Source organism: Hemiscyllium ocellatum, chromosome 14 (assembly GCF_020745735.1).
Source record: "Hemiscyllium ocellatum isolate sHemOce1 chromosome 14, sHemOce1.pat.X.cur, whole genome shotgun sequence".
NCBI lineage: Eukaryota > Metazoa > Chordata > Chondrichthyes > Orectolobiformes > Hemiscylliidae > Hemiscyllium > Hemiscyllium ocellatum.
In genome coordinates, this window is record NC_083414.1 from 47,861,335 (window position 1) to 47,884,847 (window position 23,513).

The following is a 23,513-nucleotide window of genomic DNA, read 5'->3' on the forward strand; positions in this document are numbered from 1 at the left end:
CAGGGATTACACATTGAAAGATATTAGTTTGCTTTTGGTTTAGAATGGTCAGATATTGATTTTAGCTTAGAGAAACTGAGATACTGAAAGAATTTAGAACAGTTTCACGCTGACTTATGTCTGAAACAAATATAGATTCTCTCCTGCAAAGAAGTATAGGGTAGTTAAGGGAGAATGCAGTTATGCTAATGTAGTTGTTTTATTTGTGAACTTCCAGACCAGGAGTTTGGTTAGAAATCAGCAGATTTTTAAAATAATGAGGAAGTCTAGGTTTTTGATTTTGTGTGTATTTATGCAAGGCAACAGGACAGAACTGGGAGAAGCAATTAAGTCAAATCAAAAGTTTTTTTATCAAAGTATAATTTTTCAGGATCTAACTTGTAAAGAGATGATGTGGGGGAATGGATGGAGAAATCTTCATCACTGTGCGTCTATTTTTCATTGAATGACTACCATGTTAATTAAAAAAAAGGATGTATCAAGCCAGATTTCATATTGGGATTTGAATTGTCCAGTAAACATTTCAGCTGTGATCGTAACAAATATAATAATTTATAATATCAAGAGATTTAATAATATAAGATAAAAGTATATAAATATAAAATAACAACAATGTCACAAATGTTAATTATTGCATCCACCACCTTCAATATTTATTATCTGTATTAGATGTGCAAATTATTTGTTGTGTAAACAATCCATAAACATTGCATTTCAGAAACTCATTCTTTGACCTCACATCTCAATCTGGCCACCTCAACTGCCTAGATGGATGGGACCATCAACAAGTGCCAGATTCCTTCCAAGTTAAACACCATCCTAATTAATGTTGAAATGTGTAACTTTTCCTTCATCGAATTCTGGAACCCCCTATTTAAAGGCATTGTGGGAACAGCTTCAATATTGCGGCTGATGAAGTAAAGGTTACTGGCCGAGTTGGTGTTGGTAATTGAAGTGTCTCTTTTTAGAGTCTTGGCTTTGAAATACTTGTCCTAGTTCCTTTCAGTAGTAGCCAACCTGCAGCACTCAGAGTGAGTGAGAGTCTGTTCCTTTATCATTTCCTGTCCTGCTGGAATGCTTAGACAGCTGTTCCCAGAGCTATGACTCTCACAGCACATGTCTAGGATGTCAGGTCACTAACATACACAGACCAGACTGAAGCTTCCTTTTTGGTCTGTCTTTTGTACACCTCTGGAGGGGTAAAACAGAAACATGTCACCGGAGATAGCTCCCTGCTGACTCAGTTTGAGTAGTTGAAAATGTGTTGCTGGTTAAAGCACAGCAGGTTAGGCAGCATCCAAGGAACTCAGTTTGAGTACTCAATCTCTCTTATATCTCTTCCTTTCTAGGCTTTCAATTTGAAACTTCCCTGAATCTGTATTTCTGAACCTCTCTCCAGGCAGCCATTGAATTTATATTGGCAGTTATCTTGTTGTAATTAAAGTTAAATATTATATCCATAGGGTTATGCTCCACAGTCGTAACAATATGGGTTAAAATCCCTACAGTGTGGAAACAGGCCCTTTGGCCCAACAAGTCTACACCAACCCTCTGAAGAGTAACCCACAGACCCATTCCCACTACCCTATATTTACCCCTGACTAATACACTTAACTTACACATCCCTGAACACTATGGGTAATTTAGCACAGCCAATTCACCTAACCTGCACATCTTTGAACTGCAGGAGGAAAACAGAGCAAACGCATGCAGATATGGGGAGAACATGCAAACTCCATACAGCCTGAGGCTGGAATTGAACCTGGGTCCCTGGCACTGTGGGGCAGTGCTAACCACTGAGCCACCATGCCACCTAAGATTACTTTGGATAATCATAAACATTGATTGGAAATTTTAACCATTATCTTCATTCAGGTGCAATTACTATAGCTCAGACATACATGTGCACACATTGTTGCCTTTTAAATTCACTCATAGGTTATGGGCAATACTAACTGGGCCAGCATTTATTGCTCATCTCAAGTTGCTTTTGAGAATATGGGGGTGAGCTACCTTTTTGAACTATGGTAGACCATGAAATGCCAACCCAGCACTCCCCCATTGCATATAGAATTAAAATAAGGTTGAAATTACCATTTGAAACTACAAAACATTAATACCAAATTTATATATTGCTTATCCTGAGAAAAATTTTCAAATTAATCCTTTATCTTAAAATGTCATTTATTGAACAATTTCATAAAGTAATAGCACAGAGACAGGCAGTCTACAGCAGTGCCTTTCACGTATCATGAATAAGAATTCTTCACAAATTGAATTAAGGAATGTTTAGTAACGTTGTTTAATTCATTCTAGCCTGCTTGCCAGTACTATTGTGTTGTCACTCATCTTTGGCATGTCATACCTGGCTATGTTATAATTGCTGATTTGCACTCTGATAGCTGTCTTCATGTATGATGTCTGCTGCTCTAATTTTAAAAGGATGTGCCCTAAAGCAACTGGATCAAAGACCTTATTTTTAAAAAAACATTTGAGATTCTTTACTCAGTTTGGTTCTGTTGACTCAAATGGTATTCAATAATTAAAACCTCAGTTTTCAATCCTCCATCAAACCTGCACATGCATCAGACAATATCAAACAACAGTCTAACGCATGTGCTAGCATGCCAGGTAGCAATGCTGAGTGTTCAAAACAGATTGCACAAACCAATTTGATTTGATGCATTTGATTTAGGGGAGTTTTCAAGATTAAAAGCTGAAAATGTTGCCTTCATGTCATCCCTGGATAAACAAGTTTCCATTATACTTATCAAATTGAAACAATTGAGAGTAAAGCCAGTGGCGGAGTTGAGAACAGGCAGCTGATGTCTCTGAAAGAGAGCTAAGCTGAGGACTCATCAAATTTAATTATTAATTTTTTTTAGTTTAAATTAGGAAGGATATTAATGTGAACTATTACCTTACTTCTTTATTTTTCAACTGTTTCTAGGAAGATGATTTTTTTTGAGTTTGTTTCACTTACTACTTTGTACCTAAGTTTTTTGAAACTGGGTATCTTTTGTACTTAAGATACTGCCATGTGTGACAACGCTATGCACTTTTCATGTACTTCTCTACATGAATACACATGACAATAAATCTAAATCTAAATCTAAAATCTAACCTGATTCTTTATCATGGACTGCAAACTAGGTGTAGAAATCAGAACTGTGGCCATCTCACGCATTCATAAATTTTGGCATGAAAACATTAGGTTGTGAACTCAACATTTTCATCCCTGTCTCCCATAATGTGGAAGTCAGTGGTCTACCCACGATTTAAATAAAAATCTGATTACTGAGCTTTTAAGCTTGTTCACCTGCTAATTGACCCAAATAATATGACACTCATGCCAGAATGCCCGATAGGAAACTCGACTGGTGCAAGTCAGTTTTTTTTTAATCAGCATATGTTGCAACGGTGGATCTAAAAACTGCCAGTGGGACTATGGCTGACTTGAGTGACCCAGGGCTGGTTGACTTTGCTATTGCTGATCATTGTCCATTTCGATCTACATTAGGAATTTCTTCGGGAAGTAGGGGAGTGGGGTATCGAATAGAGCACTGAGCTCTATGGCATTCCTGCTGTCCATTAATGCCCCCAACAATAACTGTACATTCCAATAGGGACACAAGGTGGTGGAGGGACTTTGCTGGCCAAGGACATGTGCAGCCTATTTTACAGGAACCCCAGTCACCTGTCTCTAAGCAAGGTTTTGTGGAGGGGAAATAATAGCAGCAGGCAGAGTGGGGAGAAGGCACAGTGGTATTAATTAAGTATTCTGGCCGAGGCTGAGATACCTTCAAATGTCAGAGCTCCTGTGCCTGAGGGGACAGGACCATTACTCTGTGACAGGCTGACTGCGGAGATATTATCAAATTGTGTCAGTCGACACCCGATGCTACATTTTTTCACCACAAAGTCTTCCAGGCATCCTGGAGACGATTGTAAAGTCACTCAGACATCTGTGCACCAAGCTGTTCATGGGTGCAGTGTTCCATTGTGCCCTTGAGATTGTTTTGTTTAGCAATGAAAACAGAAGAAGGAGCCTGAGGCATCAGTAACATTGCTGAATATGTAAGATCCAAGGCTTAATAGAGGCATACATATGGCCATTAAAGCATCCATCAACAGGAAGGGATATTTCTCCATTCAAATTCAACTTGTATATGGTCAGAAGCATGGGATAATGCAGGTATGTACATACAGTTCAGATAATAGCCACAATGCCAACGCCCAGGAGTCAGGGATGTTAATTGGGTTGGCTTCTGGAGAACAAAAAGTACTTTTTTAAGGAGGTGGCCACCACAGATGGAGCCTGAGTCAGTATAATGAAAGCCTGTCATTACACAGGGCACCTATTTGGCTAGTGTGTCCGCTATGGTCATTGTCCACAGTAGGTTACCAACCGACCTTGAAGAGAGGAGAAACCCTGGCAAAGGGGACAGCACTGTCCTATGATGAAGGAAAGGGTGAGTCATGCCAACCAGATTACATGCTAGTCAGCAGAAGGCTCTGGATACCTGAGCAAGATAGATTTCTTCCCTTCTCATGAGAAGATTCCAATGGTGAGGTCTCAGCAGCTCAATAACACCATTGTGACCCTTCTCACCTTCACCTTTCATCTTCTTCCTGTGCACCTGCTAATGTTAATGTGGAATCACTGAATAATCTTATGCATAGGACACAAACTCTCACAATAGCAGCAAATAAGTCTGATTAAAAATTCACCACGGCAGAAACACACAATGCATGAATGCAGCCAGATTACCATTAATTTAATTATAAAATGAATTAACATTCTGCATTAGTCTCAAATATATAAAGTGTCCATGTGAACCCATGTGTGACTAATGTGTCTTTACTTCTCTTGGAGATTCTGTGGTCTGCTGACGGTGTTGGAGATGGGCTGCTAATTTGAATGTCCACTTTCCTGGAAAGACTTTGACAGCTGTCTGCTGGTTGCCTGAAGCTATGAGGACCCTGGCAATGCTGGGAGAATCCTACATAATGGCATGAGGCCATTTATTGTTGCAACACTTTGGGGTATTTATGCTATTGGTGCAGAGGCAATTTGAGGCTTTCCCCATCACAAATGGCCTCGGAGTGTCCCTTGATGATACTAGCAACTGCTTAATCTCTCTATGAGGATAATTTCCCACCCTACATTTCTGGGACAATGTAAAAACCGAATGTGACTCCATGCTCTTCATCCTATTCCTCCTCCCGCCCCCCAACTCCCCACCCCCCTCACCTGGCTCTGGGCCCTGAAACCCAGTCATAAGGCAATGGTGTTCAGGTCAGAACTTATATTCAGTATCCTATCAGTGACCTGCTGGGTCCAGTCCATCATAATAGTCACTGGTCTGTCATTGAGGAAGATTCTGAATTCTGAGAGTGGATGGAGTCCTCCATCATCTATGCCATCCCACAACCTCACTGGTACCTATGCCACATCTCCATGAATGTCTTGCTGTATGTTCATCCACTGCCTGGTGGATGACTCCAGAGTTTGTCATACGCCTGAAGCTAAGCACCTAGGTCACCTCCAGTACTCTTTTGAATGTGACAGAGACTTGCACAATATCAATCTCTGACTGCCATTCTTCTGACTATGATCTGCTTTCACTAGTGTGTGGAGCTCTCATGCATACCCACCAAGGTGCCAGAGAATACCCACCTTCAGTAATGCCGATGGAGCATTTTGTGCCTCTTCTGAGAAATTAATGGTGATGCTGTGCTGCAATCATTGCCTTCAATTATGTGACCAACTTCTGTTTTGTCAGCGGCCAGCATTTCTCAAGGTTCCTTGCAAATGGACAAATGTTGTCGTTGAACTGCAGCCCATCCCCAAACCACTCCAGCAATGCAGAATGAATGTTTGCATCAAGTCACCATTTATAGTTGGTCAATACACCATTCAATATTGGAAACATTTCACACCCTCACACCCATCCATACAGGTTCAACTCCAAGATGTTGCATACTCACCCTGGAAGATCTCACGACATTATTGAGTCTTTTCTGACACTGCAGCCCTTCTGGCAAACCCATGGCTTATTAATTCTACTGGAACTTCTACCCAGGGAGAAACTGAGGACTGCAGATGCTGGAGATCAGAGTCAAAGAGTATGGTGCTGGAAAAACACAACCGGTCAGGCAGCATCCGAGGAAGAAGAGAATCAACTTTTTGAGAATAAGCTCTTCAGGGATGAGGCTGATGAAGAGCTTATGTTCGAAACTTTGACTCTCAGATGCTGCTTGACTGGCTGTGCTTTTCCAGCACCACATTCTCGGCTGGAACCTCTACCCAGGCTAATTTGGCTGTAGTTTTCCTCTGCCTATCTGCTGGCATGAGGACCTGTACTTACCATTCCTAGTCTGCAGGACGACAGACAGGGAACTTTGGCCTGGTCCTTCAATAGCTGGTGACTCCACTCCTTCCGCTATCTGTGGGAAGATAAAGAGAGAAAATGATTGCATTTTGAGTTTTTTGCTGTTTGTTTGTTATTCACAAGGTGAATGGATTAAATGTATTCAAATTATCTTTCCTCCCTGGCATGGATCTTGAATGCTTTACTTTTAGCACATTTAAAACCATGAACTTCCCTGCTGCAGATATTCGATACATTTAATCATCTTTTTGAGGCTCCAAGCAATGAATTTTGTCGCCACAGTTCTGCTTAACCAGATATCAGAGATTGATGCTTGGTACATCCCCTGCAGCTTCTGCACGCAGGTATTCTGCCTTTCCTCACCGCTCAGTTGTACTCAGTTGGCACAGTCACTCAGTAGTTAGCACTGCTGCCTTGCAGCTCCAGGGACATGGAATCGATGCCACCCTTGGATGACTGTCAGTGTGGAATTTGCACATTCTCCCTGTGCCTGCATGGGGTTCCTCTGGGTGCTTCTGTATTCTCTCTCAATCCAAAGATGTGCAGGTTAGGTAGATTGTCAATAGTGTCCAGGGATATGCAGGTTAGGCGGATTAGCCAAGAAAAATGCAGAGTTGCAGGATAGGATATGGGTTGGGTCTGGGTGGAATGCTCTTTGGAAGTTTAGTGTGGATTCATTGGGCCAAATTCTATGATTCTATGATTCCTTTACTTGCTGATGTCAGCTAACTCCTTACCAGGTGGCCATTAATTGATATTGTCACAGACTTTCAAAGACAGTGGACAGAATAGGTGATCCTTGTGTGTGCAGGTCAGACTCCTGCACATATCGAGCAATGTAATATTCAATTCTATAAGTCAGATCCAACAGTATATTTTAATACAAGCCAAAGAAAATAATTCACTGTTTTCCAATTTATATTATGCTTACATTTCGCTTATGGCCATCTAACATTCCATCTATCTTAAACTGGATATCTTAGACATGAGTTTCCTTAAAAACTGATTATCACTTGTCTGGTAACTGTTACTTTTGTAGGTAGCTATTTTCAATGTTAAAGGTGTCATTCCGCTTGACACACAAAGACTGATATTTTATGTAAGACCATATTGTCCTGAGATTGTGCAGTCTTTTATTTTCTCTCTACGAGAATTTTCTATTAGCCAAGATAACGGTTTAAATAAAATCAAAGATTCAACAAATTAAATATTTCATAGTAGCATGATAAAATGTATCAATCTTTAAAATCTTTAATGCCTTCATTAGAGATTTTGCTTGAAGCACTCAGTCTCATGTAAATGCCTGGGCTTGGATTTGATGGCAGGAATTTCTTTCTCCTGCCATGTTTCCTGACCCTACCACTATTTTGCATGATTGAGATTTATTAGCTATTCAGCGCGGGACAGTGTCACATTGGCTAGCACTGCTGACTCATAGTGCCAGGGACCTAAATTCAATTCCAGTCTTGAGTTTGCACATTCTCCCCGTGTCTTCATGGGTTTCTGTGGGTTGCTCCAGTTTCCTCCCTTAGTCCAAAGGGAGGAAGGGAGATATGCTGGTTAGGTGGATTGACCATGCTAAATTGTCCATAGTGTCCAAGGGTGTGCAGGTTTTGTGGATTAGTCATGGGGAATGCAGGATTACAGGGTTAGCAGCAAGGTGTGAGTCTGGGTGGGATCCTCTTTGCAGGGTCAGTGCAGATTCAACAGGCCAAATGGCCTGTATGTGCACTGTAGGGATTCTATGATTCACGTGGACACACAGCAGGATTCCTACCTCAAAGTCCTCCTTTAGCTCTGAGAGAATTTTGATAGCTGCAGCAAACTTGCACTAAATAAGCAAAACAGTCAAAGAGTATGGAACAGTCATCCTAATAAAGGTATTACAATCTCTTCATTTTAACCCTCTAACTTGGTCACAGCAAAAGTTTTCTTGAAGTTTCTTTACATACACAGCTGTGTCACTCTTCAAATAAAATATAGAGCTAATCAAAATTAATAATCGAATTACAGGATGTTCCTGAGTTGAAAGGAAGACACAAGTGTGAACACATAAAAAGCAGAAAATCTCCAAAACAATATAATAATCAAGATTCTGCTTAGAATCCTTGAGTTGTTACAGTTGAACTTGAAATCACAGTCATTTAGTTCTGTCTCTTCTGAAATGTTGAGGTGTTTTGTGAAACATGCACAGGGAAAGTATACTTTTCCTTGCTGCTAAAATTTTGCCCAGTGGCGGTACTTTTCCACCACTATTACAGCACAATCGAACGTCATTCAGCCTTCTCACTTGCCTGAACAGTGTTGTTGCACTGATACACTCAACTGCATAATCAACCAATTTTCTTAGCTACAATGAGGAATCACTTAGGTGATAGTTATTAGGTACCGTTCATTGTGGACAAAATGTGAGAAAATGAATAAGGGGAAACGCCTGGGCTCCTCTGACCTACTTCAATAGTAATGCCATCCTGCTTGCTATCCACAGATGTACTTACCAAGGAGGCTAAAATGTCCCATTCAGTAAAGCAAATGACTTCAAATAAACAACCTCAACGTTAACAGGCAAAGTGAAGAGGCAGCATAATTTTCCAGCATTTTTCCTTCGTTTCAACTGTCATCAGCAAAACACAAGTTACCATTTGTGCTGCTATGTACACAAAAATAGGTCAAAGGATATTTGTTTATACTGTGTATGCATGGCATTTTGTTATTAGCACAGAATCATGTAGGTAAATAGTTACTTTTCCAAAATATCCACAGCCTCCTTGTTTTGATACAGTAATCACCGTCACCTTCATTTGAAGGACAGTAATGAATGAACCAATGTCTGTTGGAAGACCAAGTCTACTCTAAGCAACAAAACATGAGTGGAAGAAGAACTGACAAGTAGAAGCCTTGCCACATAAATCTACCTTGAGGGTTACTTATTGTCTGCTGTGAGTTTTCTCTGAAAAGAGTCATCATTCTCCAAATTAATCATTAGAATTGCAAAACCAGCTGGGGAAAGAAGTTTAAAATTCCAACAAATACATGTCAGTGGATCAAAAATGTACCAATGATTAATTTTATATGACCTTTAAATTTTATCACTGCAAATTGATGAAGGAAAATGTAAGGTGGAAGCAAACATTGGGGATCAGAAAGGAATGGAAATCACTTAAAAAAATATGATGGCATGTTGGCTCATTGGTTAGCACTGCTACTTCGCAGTGCCAGGGACCTGGATTTGATTCACACTTGGGCAACTGTGTGAAGTTTGTACATTCTCCCTGTGTCTGCATGGGACCCCTTCAAGTACTCCAGTTTCCTCCCACAATCCAAACATGTGCAGGCTAGGTGGATTAGCCATAGGAAATGCAGGTTATCAGAGATAGGATACAGGTTAGATCTGGGTGGGATGTTCTTCAGAGGTTCAGCGTGGACATGATAGGCCGAATGATGTACAATCTCTGGTATAATTTCTTGGAAGACAAATATCTGCAGTAAATGTAACCAGGCTATGTACTTTCATGTTCCCTACTTCAAGTTGTTTTATTCCCATTTATATTGGATGCCTACCACATTAAACAAATCTTTGCTTCAATGCTCAAATCAAAATGGAACATTTGTCTCTTATATAATGTTTGAATGTTGTCAGCTTGATGACGCTATGTTCCAATGGGAGGCACTTAAGTTTTCTTACTAAGAACCATCTCATATACTTAGTTCATATATTGAATGATGTCAAGGTTTCAGAGGCAAACTGCCATTTTGAATTCTTGCTGTGGATTAGAGCTGTCCGTTTCCATGTGCCTTCTTTCATTCTCTGTGACCCGATGTTTGTTAGAAGCAATGGGAAAATCCCTACAAATCACATGTTTTTTTCCTTAATACCTGGATCCATTGCTGGAAGTCACAACCTACCACCTCACATTATGAGGGCCTTCTAAATATTAAACAAAAGATTAAATTTCAAGTTTGACACAGCCAGTTGCAAAATAAAACACACAGGAAAAAAGAAGACTCCTTATGATGAACATCTCCATCCTGATATGACAAAAATGTACTGATGTGGCTGGGCAATAATTATATAACAGATCCTGCTTTGACACTAAACATGATCCAAATGCTTCGATTCATTCCCAGGCTCCATTCAACAAATGCATCACTCAATCTTTCAGGTTTATGTGTCTCCAAGTGATGAACTGTAGTCCAATATATGCAGGTTAACAGCACATCTGCAGTACTGGCTCTTTCCCTTGAACTTAAAAAGCCACATGATCCATTTAGACACTACAATTTCAAAAATTACATAAACTTTTCTTTGCTTCTGCGAAATGCTGGCCAGTACATAAATAATTTTAGGTCCTGATTCCACAGCTAGTAAAAAATGAGGTCTGCAGATGCTGGAGATCACAGCTGCAAATGTGTTGCTGGTCAAAGCACAGCAGGCCAGGCAGCATCTCAGGAATAGAGAATTCGACGTTTCGAGCATAAGCCCTTCATCAGGAATAAGAGCTAAGAGAGAGAGAGAGCCAAGCAGGCTAAGATAAAGGGTAGGGAGGAGGGACTAGGGGGAGGGGCGATGGAGGTGGGATAGGTGGAAGGAGGTCAAGGTGAGGGTGATAGGCCGGAGTGGGGTGGGGGCGGAGAGGTCAGGAAGAGGATTGCAGGTTAGGAGGGCGGTGCTGAGTTGAGGGAACCGACTGAGACAAGGTGGGGGGAGGGGAAATGAGGAAACTGGAGAAATCTGAATTCATACCTTGTGGTTGAAGGGTTCCCAGGCGGAAGATGAGGCGCTCCTCCTCCAGCCGTCGTGTTGTTGTGTTCTGCCGGTGGAGGAGTCCAAGGACCTGCATGTCCTCGGTGGAGTGGGAGGGAGAGTTAAAGTGTTGAGCCACGGGGTGATTGGGTTGGTTGGTTCGGGCGGCCCGGAGGTGTTCTCTGAAGCGTTCCGCAAGTAAGCGGCCTGTCTCCCCAATATAGAGGAGGCCACATCGGGTGCAGCGGATGCAATAGATGATGTGTGTGGAGGTACAGGTGAACTTGTGGCGGATATGGAAGGATCCCTTGGGGCCTTGGAGGGAAGTGAGTGTGGAGGTGTGGGCGCAAGTTTTACATTTCCTGCGGTTGCAGGGGAAGGTGCCGGGGGTGGAGGTTGGGTTGGTGGGGGGTGTGGATCTGACGAGGGAGTCACGAAGGGAGTGGTCCTTGCGGAACGCTGATAGGGGAGGGGAGGGAAATATATCCTTGGTGGTGGGGTCCGTTTGGAGGTGGCGGAAATGGCGGCGGATGATAAGTTGTATGCGGAGACCTCTCCATTTCTATCTCGGGCGACCGACTCAACACAGACATCTATTATAAACTGACTGACTCCCACAGCTACCTGGACTACACCTCCTCCCACCCTGCCCCCTGTAAAAATGCCATCCCATATTCCCAATTCCTTCGTCTCCGCCGCATCTGCTCCCAGGGGGACCAATTCCAACACCGCACAGCCCAGATGGCCTCCTTCTTCAAGGACCGCAGATTCCCCCCAGACGTGATCGACGATGCCCTCCACCACATCTCCTCCACTTCCCGCTCCTCCGCCCTTGAGCCCCGCTCCTCCAACCGCCACCAAGACAGAACCCCACTGGTTCTCACCTACCACCCCACCAACCTCCGCATACAACGTATCATCCGCCGCCATTTCCGCCACCTCCAAACGGACCCCACCACCAAGGATATATTTCCCTCCCCTCCCCTATCAGCGTTCCGCAAGGACCACTCCCTTCGTGACTCCCTCGTCAGATCCACACCCCCCACCAACCCAACCTCCACCCCCGGCACCTTCCCCTGCAACCGCAGGAAATGTAAAACTTGCGCCCACACCTCCACACTCACTTCCCTCCAAGGCCCCAAGGGATCCTTCCATATCCGCCACAAGTTCACCTGTACCTCCACACACATCATCTATTGCATCCGCTGCACCCGATGTGGCCTCCTCTATATTGGGGAGACAGGCCGCTTACTTGCGGAACGCTTCAGAGAACACCTCCGGGCCGCCCGAACCAACCAACCCAATCACCCCGTGGCTCAACACTTTAACTCTCCCTCCCACTCCACCGAGGACATGCAGGTCCTTGGACTCCTCCACCGGCAGAACACAACAACACGACGGCTGGAGGAGGAGCGCCTCATCTTCCGCCTGGGAACCCTTCAACCACAAGGTATGAATTCAGATTTCTCCAGTTTCCTCATTTCCCCTCCCCCCACCTTGTCTCAGTCGGTTCCCTCAACTCAGCACCGCCCTCCTAACCTGCAATCCTCTTCCTGACCTCTCCGCCCCCACCCCACTCCGGCCTATCACCCTCACCTTGACCTCCTTCCACCTATCCCACCTCCATCGCCCCTCCCCCTAGTCACTCCTCCCTACCCTTTATCTTAGCCTGCTTGGCTCTCTCTCTCTCTTAGCTCTTATTCCTGATGAAGGGCTTATGCTCGAAACGTCGAATTCTCTATTCCTGAGATGCTGCCTGGCCTGCTGTGCTTTGACCAGCAACACATTCAGACCTGATTCCACAGCATCAAACATCTTTCTGACATGAGGTGGCAAGCACATGCAAAGACTACCTCAGCCATATTCTAAGAATCATGACTCCATTATTAGTGCTTCCATTCATCTTCGTACTGATGACAGTGAAAAAGATGATTCAAGGTGAGAAGCTGGCAATCTGCAGGAAGAGATGGAGGAATTAAAGTTTGCATTCATGTTAAAACATTGGGATTGCTTGTTAGATCATTCCACAAAATTAGCAATACACTGCAGGATGCATAGATAGCACTTAGTATATGTGCAAAGACTTACACATCATTCTCAATTCTTGAAAGTAAAGTGAGAAAGTTCTGATGAATCTTTTATATTGCTCTGATTGATGCACTTGAAACCAACTTGAAGAAAAGAGCAATCGTGTATGAAAGTGTTGCAAACAGTTTTTCATTTTTGATTTAGATGCCTAGGGAAAAAAAGACCCAGCTGTGTGAAGGTGTAAAGCTTTTGATGAAGGATTATCCTGGTGATGTTGATGTTAACTGTACTACAGTAATAATGTATTTCCAAGCTTATATCAAGTGAAGTTGTTCAGATAAAGGGCATTAATGCTACCAGAACCTGAATCAAGTTGTCATCTAAGATAAGATTCAGTTACCTTTTGCTAAAGTAGAAGCAATTCTGCGGCTGTTATTGAGTATAATGCTAACAAACTGCTCAGGAGAAATGTCATTTGAGCAGCTGAGAAACATCAGGAATGAACTGCTGGCAAAAGAAAGTGTAAGAAAAGCTGCCTGCAGTGAGTGTTATGTGTATAGAAGGTGAGAAACCTTACAGCTCACTATTTGAGGACATCATCAGTGACTTTGTTATCCAAAAATTCATGTAATGTAATGCAATGCAGGTTGTATTGCTGCTACCATCTAGTAAGTGCTGACCTGTGTAATTGCTCTTTATGTTGTTGTTGATTAAATGTTTTTATATACACTAACTAAGAAATCATGAGGTTATTTCAATTGAATATATTTCATATTGCAAATAGACGTAATGCAAGATATATAGTTTAATTAAATTATTAGACATTTGTTGTGCCTTCACAGACACACAGATATATAATACAAATGTAAAACTTTGATATTTCTGTTTTCTTTTCCTTTCTGCCAGAACAAAACATATTTTTTGAAATGTTATGAGGCCTCTTATGTTTGATATAGCTTAGGGCTTCAGTCTTTCAGTACCAGATCTGCCCTAACCTAGGACAGTGTTATTTGTTCAGTTATCTGTGGTGATTACTGTATCATTCTTAACTTAGATGCTTGGTTGGAGACTAGTTGAAGTTCACAGTCAAGGTAGTTCATGCTTTGCATTTCCATTCCACTATGTAAAAGATATGGTGGTATTTTAGGTTCTGGGATGAAAACAATTAAGTTGAGTTAGCCAGCAAACGTTACTACTCCTGTGAATTGTTTTTTTCTTATCCAGTGTTAACACTTAATGTTGCATCGAGGATATGTTTGTCGGCTTTTAAGGAGACATTTCACAACAGTGTTCCAAAGCACAGTGCTTAGTCCTTTAGGTATTTGTTATAGAATAAAAGCATTTTTTATAGTATTTATTTCAATTCAAAAACTGAACACAATATTTAGGTGAGAGACATACATATAATCAAAAATAGCTAGTTTTAAATGTAATTAAATCATTGGGTATATTGCAAGCCTCATGTGTTTCCTTGAAGACATTTTGCTCCCAAGGCAGATACTGACAACTCAGTTAAAGCATTCAAAACTATGGGGAAATAGCCATAGATATAAAACTAGCAATTGTCTCCCCAAACACTGAACTTTGAGCTATTTTACATATTAATAATGAAGTACCCATAAAATAAACTATCAACATTCATTTTTTTTCCCAGTTTGGAAACAAATTTCAAGAATGTTTTCCTTCAGGAGAATAAACACGAAACAAATTTTAAAGCATAGTGAAGTTCATCAACACAAGTCAAAAATTAACATTCACAGCCTTCACAGTTTTATGAAAGAGAAGGATGATGTTGGGCAGATTTTTCCACATCTTTAAGTGGTATGGGCAATGGTGAGAAAGTTGGGAAAATACAATAAAAATGATAAGTTAGATTAACAAGTCAAGAAAAATTTTGTGTAGCGAGTTCTGAATCTTACTAATGAGCAGTGACTACCCTATTTATATGCATTTACATCTCATTATTAGGTAAATTCACCTCACGGCTTTGCAGTTCTCAATTCTCCTTTACTTCCCTGAGAAATTAGACTGCACTAATGCCTTAGTGAATTCTGAGAAGATTTGTAGCTCAGGTTGAGGTTCTGTTGCTGGAAGGTTCATATTCAGATGTTTTGTCACCATACTAGGTAACATTTCCTGTTCTTTTTCTCAGGGATTGATAAATCAGGTCCAAGTCAATGTGTTTGTTGATAGAGTTCTGGTTGGAATGCTATGCTTCTAGGAATTCTCATGCGTGTCATTCTCTCCGATTTACCACTCCCTGAGAAAAAGAACGGGAAATGACATCACCACAGGAAATGACATCACCAACCCAAGGAAACCCAAACATATAAATAGAAAGCAGGAATCATCAGCAATGCTTCATCCGTAGGCTCACTGAAGATGGTACCCAGTATGGTCATGAAATGTCTGAACATGAACATTCTAGCTCAGTGAGCAAACCTACACCCTGCAATAATTTCTGATGTAGAAGGCAAAGCCAGGATTCCAGTTCAGATTTGGCAATGATCAGTCCTGCAGGTCAAGTACAATGAGTTCAGGGATGACAGCTACATTTTTCTGAGTGGTGTGGAGATATAAGTCTGGAGGCTGGATTGTCCTTGGTCAGGTCTGTTCAGCACTACTGTCCAGATGATGGTCCATGATCAGTCTTGGATGCTTGGCAACTGATGGTCAGGGAGCATGCAGTTCTGTGAAAAGTGAGAAGCTCAAGTCTTGAGGTGGGTTCATTATACTTGTTCACTGAGAGAATTATTACAGTGAAACTAGATAGAAATGTGAAATTTCATAGTATATAAGAGATGCATGGAATATTTTACAAATCACAATCACTCTCTCCTCAATATACGAAGAATTTATAGCCAAATTTTGGTTGAAAAATCACAAAACCACAGGCGCAGGAATCAACTGGAGACTTTAGCATTATATGAAGGAGGTAAGTAGAAATTAGGGAAGGCTAAAAGGTTAACAGGGACACAGGGACAAAAAGGAAACTTGGAAGATGGAAAGATTATTCTGAAAATCAGTCATGAGCACATAAGGTTGAAAACTTGCCATCTTGACATCAAACTGCAATAATGAGACAGAATCTCTTTCACAACTTGCAGAGTGTGTGGAATAAGTCACTGTATTTCAGAAATGAAGTGAAATCTTTTGAATGTGAGTCCTTTTTGGAGGTAATTGTGTTAATCTTGCTTCCACTGTGCATCCATTGATTCACCAATGTCAGCCTTATGACATCAAAATGCAATTCAAAGAATGACATTTCTAATGATGGCCTCAAAATATCATTCTTATGTCAGATAAGCCTATTTATTCAGATGTCAACTTAAACGTCTCATCTGGGTTTTCTATTTCTGAAACATATTACATACCTAATACATGATGTGGAGGTGCCAGTATTGGACTAGGGTTGACAGCATCAAAAATCACACTATACCGATTTATAGAGTCATAGAATCATAGAGATGTGCAGCACAGAAACAGACACTTCAGTCCAACTCATTCATGCTGACCAGATATCCCAACTCAATCTAGTCCCATTTGCCAGCATTTGGCCCATAATCCTCCAAACCCTCCTTATTCATATACCCATCTAGATGCCTTTTAAATGTTGCAATTATACCAGCCTCTACCACTTCCTCTGGCAGCCCATTCCACACATGCACCACCCTCAACATGAAAAAGTTGCCCCTTAAGCCTCTTCTATATCTTTCCCCTTTCGCCCTAAACCTATGCCGTCTAGGTCTGGACTCCCCCACCCCAGGGAAAAGACCTTGTCTATTCATCCTATTCATCCCCCTCATGATTTTATAAACATCTATAGGGCCTAACAGCTTTATTTGAAACCACAAGCTTTCGGAATCCTCCTTCTTCCTCAAGTAGGTAATGAGGGAGAATACATTGGACACAGAATTTACAAGTAAAAGATAAAAAGATCATACAACTGGGGCAAATGTATTGATCAAACCTAGATGGCTATTAAATCTTTTATCAGTTAGAATGGAGATGTAGGCTTTGATTTATTAATTTGTAAATCCCAGAATTTCTTTGAAGTCACTGCCCCAAAATAACTTGAGGTTTTATCAGTTTAAAAATGTTATCTCAGTCAGACAATGCATTTTAGGTGTGAGGCCTTGTTTCAAGCTTGTTCGTGTCTCAACCTGGAGTCAGGCTGGTTTTATTTCCAAAGTAGGAATTTTAAAAATGCCACATTGACTGACTGTCTACAGTTTGTATGTTTTTTGAACAAAATAAATTGTATCTGCAAATGAAAATCTCAAATGCAAATAAAAATTCACACCTAATACAGGAAGACAACACTTTGAAGCTGCCATATTTGCATGCTGAACTGTAAGTATGCAAGTCATGATCTGTTATGTTCAAAGGTGGCTATTTTTGAGACAGATTGCTGGGTTAGTGCCAGAATTTGACACCCCCTGTATAGCATTATCACTTTAGCTTTACAGATTGCACCTAGATAAGGTTATATAGATCCATGTTGATAATAAGCACAAGACACTGACCTCCTTTCAAAGCTCAATGGCTCATTGTGTCAGGGCATAATGTTATTGATTCATTGTAATTAATGTGAGGGCTCAAGAGTACTGTTACTGAAGTACTGTTCTATTTCTGACATTCCCCACATTTGATACTGTCTTTGTAGTTGGGGGAATTTGTTGTGGCATTTCTCAAAAATCAAAGATAGTGTTTAATGAGAGAACAATCATGATATCATCAAGAAAAATGGCAAGAACAGAGACAACATATAGCATCTAGAAGAGCAGGCAAAGACTTCCAAAAGAGGTCGAAAGGAATGATCAGACCCGACATTTGCAGATCTCTGTCATTATCTCTCAGAAACACAGTGCAGGCGCTGATGAACAACACTATGGGCTGTCATCACTGACTGTGTCAGCTGATGGAGTAGGACTTACACTCAAAAAGACTGGGTGGCTATTCATTCCTGATAACTGTCAAGGTTATCGATGTCCTGAATTTTCATGCCAATGGCTTATTTCAAGGAGTAACTATGGATCTGTGTGATATCCTTAAATCCTCTACTTACATGTAGATGAATGACAAAAATGTTACTAATGCCATTTCTTAACAAGTAGTCTGGGCAGTGAGATGCTCCACCATCACTTGTTCTCTCCGGGACCACATACTACTTTGACAGCACCCTATTACCAGACAGCACAGTTTGTAAAGACTTCCATTCCAATGATGTCCACCCCATCTGTGACTAATGATGCCATATTTTGGAGTTCTGTGACAGATATCCAGAGACCCACAATTATTTATTCATACTGGAGAACTCACAGGCTCTGGCCTCTTTCAAATGTGCTCGAGCCAAACAGAAATGGCAGTTGGGAGATAATTGGAGCTCCCTCAAAATACTGGTGATAACACCTTTACAAGACCCTTAGACTGAAGTAGATGCTGTTCCTGCTTCCATCAGGGGCAGAGTGAAACAGATCATCGACCTCCTTAACACATTACTTTGATGCCTGGACCATGCTGACCTGCTATGTAGCCCAGAAGGATGTGCCATAACTTAATGACATGTTATGCCCTTCACAACTGGAGTCAACACGTGAGCTTGTCTTGGATGTAGAGGAGATGAGAGACTGACATCAGTCTTCTAGGGATGAAAATGAGGATGAGAATCAGAACATTGATCAGGAGGGATGTCAAAGAGATAGAGTTATGCTCTGTTGAGTACAAGAAACCAGACACAGCCTCATTGAAACGCACGTCCACGATGAACGAATGGTTTGGACTTCATTTCATTGTGTTACTTATATGGGGAGCAGCTCACAGTAAGAGGTTTGTCCATTGGCAGAGTTTGAGTGAACGGCAATCCTGTGAGTGTGAGGAAGCAGAGAGAAAAGAGTGGCCCTTATCCTTATGGAATGCTCCTTCCTTCACTGTTGGGCACTTATTCTGCACTGCAGTGGATGGCACTGTACTGACCCGGGCTGTTATCTCCGTCCAGGTTGGCTTAGTCTGGTGGCGCTGACACCGTTGCCAGTCAGCTGTCCCTTCTCACCCCATCCAGCAGCATCCCTTTGAGGTTCCAGACAACAATTCAGGGAGCTAGCTTGTTTTACTAGGACAATTCCTCAGGGATAATGCTAAAACATCACAGTGGGAGGGGCAGTACCTGGCTTGCAGCATCTGAAGTACTCTGCCCTTTGGGCAGAGTACTGAACCAGTAACATGATCAGTGCAATGATCCAGGAGTAGTGAACCTCTCCTCTGCACACTTCCATGAGAAGGGCAATAAAGAAGCCAGTTGCACAATAATGCAATGAAGAGTGGAAGATTGCATGAGGAAAAGCAACAAGGCCATGGTGGACCTGCTGCCATGCATGTATCTTTCCCAAAAAAATGGTAAAGTCCAACACAATATTTCCATTTTACAGCAAATATACCACACACGTGAATGGGAAACATTGACATATAAAAATGTAGAATTGAAGGATGGTAATGGCAGAGTGATGCATATTCAAAATGTGGAACTGCAACATTCTTTTTAATGGTATCACACATCTCAGAAGAAACAGTGCTTAAATTTTCTGAAGTTTATATTTTGCTCTCAAATTCATCTGCAATCAATGAAGGAGGGTTCTTCCAGGGCCATGACCCCGTATTTAATATTTAATTCCATCGAAAGAGATTTTCATTCATTTTCACTTTCATAATCTGAATGGTTATGCTTGAAGAGATCACTCATTCATGACAGAACCCATCCAATTTTAATCCCATTTGAGTCAATTGGTTGACAACTAGTTTAGTTCTAAAGTAGGCAGATGATTCGTCAGGGTTTGAAAATAAAACCATTTGCCATGCTGATCATTCACCTCATTGGTGTTGTTTACAAGTTGACAACTGTTTTTCACAACAATGGATTTATTTTGTAATAATAAATTGGTTGCAAATTAGGAAGTAATGAGATCATGAAAGATACCACATAAATGTAGATTCACATTTTATGTTTTTCTTTTCCCTCGATGTTTAGTTTGGATTAGATTCCCTACAATATGAAAACAGGCCCTTTGGCCCAACAATTCCACATGACCTTCTGAAGAGTAACCTAACCAGACCCATTCCTCTACATTTGCCCCTGACTAACGTACCTAACACTATGGGCAATTTAAAGCAGTCAATTCATCTATCCTGCGCATCTTTGGATGATTGGAGGAAACCAGATCACACAGAGGAAACCAACACAGAAATAGGGAGAATGTGCACAGACAGTCACCCAAGGCTAGAGTTGAACCCTCTGGCACTGTGAGGCAGCAATGCTAACCACTGAGCCACTGTGCCACCCAATGTGTGAATGGCTTCATTCCACTGTGGCCTATTTACTTACTAAGCCATCAGGGGAGCAAAATTGGGTTTGCTTAAGCAGCATATCCATCATATAGGGTCTAAAATCTATGCTAAAAGATCTACATTCATTTTTTTAAACAATATTTTAAATGCCATTATGTCTGGATGCAGCTGGAGAAAATAGAAGGAGAGACTTGCCATAACACTTAATACACAAAGGGGTTTCACTTCCTTCATCTGCTATTTTTAGCACAGTGATTAACATGTTTGTATTAAGTTCTAATCTGTACTACTTAAGCATAGATGCTATTTATTTTATGTAAGTGAACCATAACATTGCAATAGTACAGGCAGGGAGATAACACACAAACCTTTAAGCAATGCATTGAATTAAATTTATTTTAAGTAAAAGGATTTACAAACTGCATGGAGAGCACATGCATCCAATTTAGGTAACACTTCAAAGCCAATCAATTTCTGTCTTCTACCTGCTCGGTGATTGAGGTTCCACAGTTCTCTGGGGCAGAGAATTCCAAAGTCTCACCATCCTCTAAGTGATTAAGTTCTTCCTCATCTCAGTCTTAAATGGCCTGTCCTATATCCTGAAATTACATCTCCTGGTTTTAGACCCAATAACTTTGGGAATAATCTTATCTACATCCACCCTGTCATGCCATGTAAGAATTTTCCAAGTTGGAATGAAGTCATTCCTTATCTTTCAAAGCTCTAAGGAATACAGACCAAGAATCCTCAATCTCTTCTCAGTCCTGCCATCCCAGAGATTAATCTGTTGAATATCTGTTATACTCCCTCCATGTCAAGTCCATCTCTCTTGAGAGATGGGAACAAAAATTGTACACAATGCTCTAGCTGAGGTCTCACTAAGCCTTCCAAAAATCCACTAGTCCTTCTTTATAAATACTTCAAATAATATCCTCAAAACACTCCAACAAGTTTGTCAATCGTGATCGTCTTTTAATAAATTGACATTAACTCTGCCCAATTTTACTTTTCTAAATGCTCAGTTATGACACCTTTATCATAGAGTATAACATTTTCCTTACTACTGAAATCAGGTATGTGGATCTACATTCTCCCTCTTCCTCATTACTTTCTTAGTGAACTACATTTGCTACTTTCCTAAACTGATGCATCAACTATATCTCCAGCCTTCAACACTTGGGATGAAAATTTGAAAATTTTTAAAAATCTTAACAACTTAAGTCCAGTTTACTTTTCAAGTACTACCTCTTTATTAATGCCAATATATTATGGTTCCTCAGTTTCACAAGTCTCTTGGTCACATAGTGTTTTCAGGAGACTTTCGGCATCTTCTTTCGCGAAGACTAACAAAGAGTGACATTTTAACTTCTCTGCCATTTCCCTGTTTTCCACTATCAATTTTCTTTCATATGTTTATCCCAGCTAATCTTTTCCTATAGACGTATCTAAATTTTATGTTTAAGTTACTTTAAGTTACTCACTAAATTTATTTTCATGCTTTTCCCTATTTTAATCATTTTAGTTTTCCTTTGCTGGGTTCTAAATTGACCAAATCCCCAGGTTTTAAATTTTTTCTGGCATCCTTATGGGCAACTTCCTTTGAGTTAATGCAACCTTTAATTTATTTTGTAAACCACAGTGATTAACCTGTCACAGCTGGAATCTATCCCTTTGTTTCTAAGATGTCAGGTAGTAGTCATCATAGATGAACATTTCTACAGTAATACAAAGCTAATGTGTTTCCTGTTGCCATGGAAAATGTATAGAAAAAGCGAATTTGAGATCAGGTTTTTGGATGTCCTATAAATCCAGTTGTATCATATTGACAGGTGATTTGTAGCCTTAATCTGTGTGTTCCAAAGTTGACTGGGAAATGGGGACAAAAAGAGATAGATATCTAAGAAGCATATGAAGCAGAGAAAGTACAGACTCTATCATTCACCACATGGCATCAGAACAGGAGTTCGAACTTAGCTTGAAGATTGATTGTGAGGAGTTTAAACATGTTTGAAGAGTTTGCCTAGCTAAAGGGAGAAACTCAGGAAAATGTTTACAGTTGGAAAGAAAATGAACAAAAGAAAACCCTTGGAAACTGCAAAACATTTTGAACTGGTTCCGAGATTAGATATCTATTAAAGAGACTAATATAACAAAATTGAGGTTTTAATTTGCATTGAAAGTAGAAAGGTGTAAGTCCTGTTCAGTAGTTTAAAATATAAGTTGTCTATGAGAAAAAAAACATGTTACTTAGTGTTGTCATTAATTTTTGATTCAGCAAAGGTCCTATTAAAATATCAAACCTTGACATGTCTTCCTCTCAAAGAACTAGAAGGTTTGTTTCTCTTTTAAAGGTTATCATTCTCTACAAAAAGCACATCAGGCCATACGTTTATTAGTCCTTTGAAATTGCCACAAGTGTACAACTGCACAAAAACAAAGTGAAAAGGTTATATATTTTAAAAATTCATGGCATCCCCTCCCCCCAAAAGAAGTGAAGATTGCTGAAGGGTACTGACAGTCTCAGCTCACCAGCACAATACTGGCAATTGACCGCAATGAAATTTTGGTGGCATGCCATTTTTTCTAATTGCATTGAGGAAATTATAAGTGCCTAGCAATTTGCAAGCATTGCTCACCACATAGTAATTGGACTCAAATTGATTTTGGCATCTCCTCAGACCATTTCTCCACAGGAAATCCCTGACCAGTGTCCTTAATGGAATTGGCCAGGCTTTCAGCTGAACAAAACAAATATGCTGCAGTGTCTGGATTATCTATAAGCAGTGTCACAGGAGATCAGTTGGGGCTACTCAAAGTCATCTGATTTCTTGAGAAACTGCCTTTTATCTTCCTTGCATAAATGACTCTGCAAATGTGAAGCGAATTATTTTATTTTAGATTTCTTACAGTGTGGAAATAGGCCCTTCGGCCCACCAAGTCCACACCGACCTGCTGAAGAGCAACCCAATCGCACCCCTTCACCTAACACTATGGGCAATTTAGCA

General features: G+C 40.8%; 1 long non-coding RNA gene across 1 annotated transcript in view; it reads right to left on the reverse strand.

Moving 5' to 3' along the window:
• Nucleotides 1–6,409: 6,409 nt before the first annotated feature.
• Nucleotides 6,410–23,513, reverse strand: part of LOC132822143 (uncharacterized) — a 128,543-nt gene continuing 111,439 nt past the window's right edge. The window contains exon 3 of the long non-coding RNA XR_009645404.1: nucleotides 6,410–6,450. This is a non-coding gene — a long non-coding RNA (uncharacterized LOC132822143). The remainder of the gene's footprint in view (nucleotides 6,451–23,513) is intronic.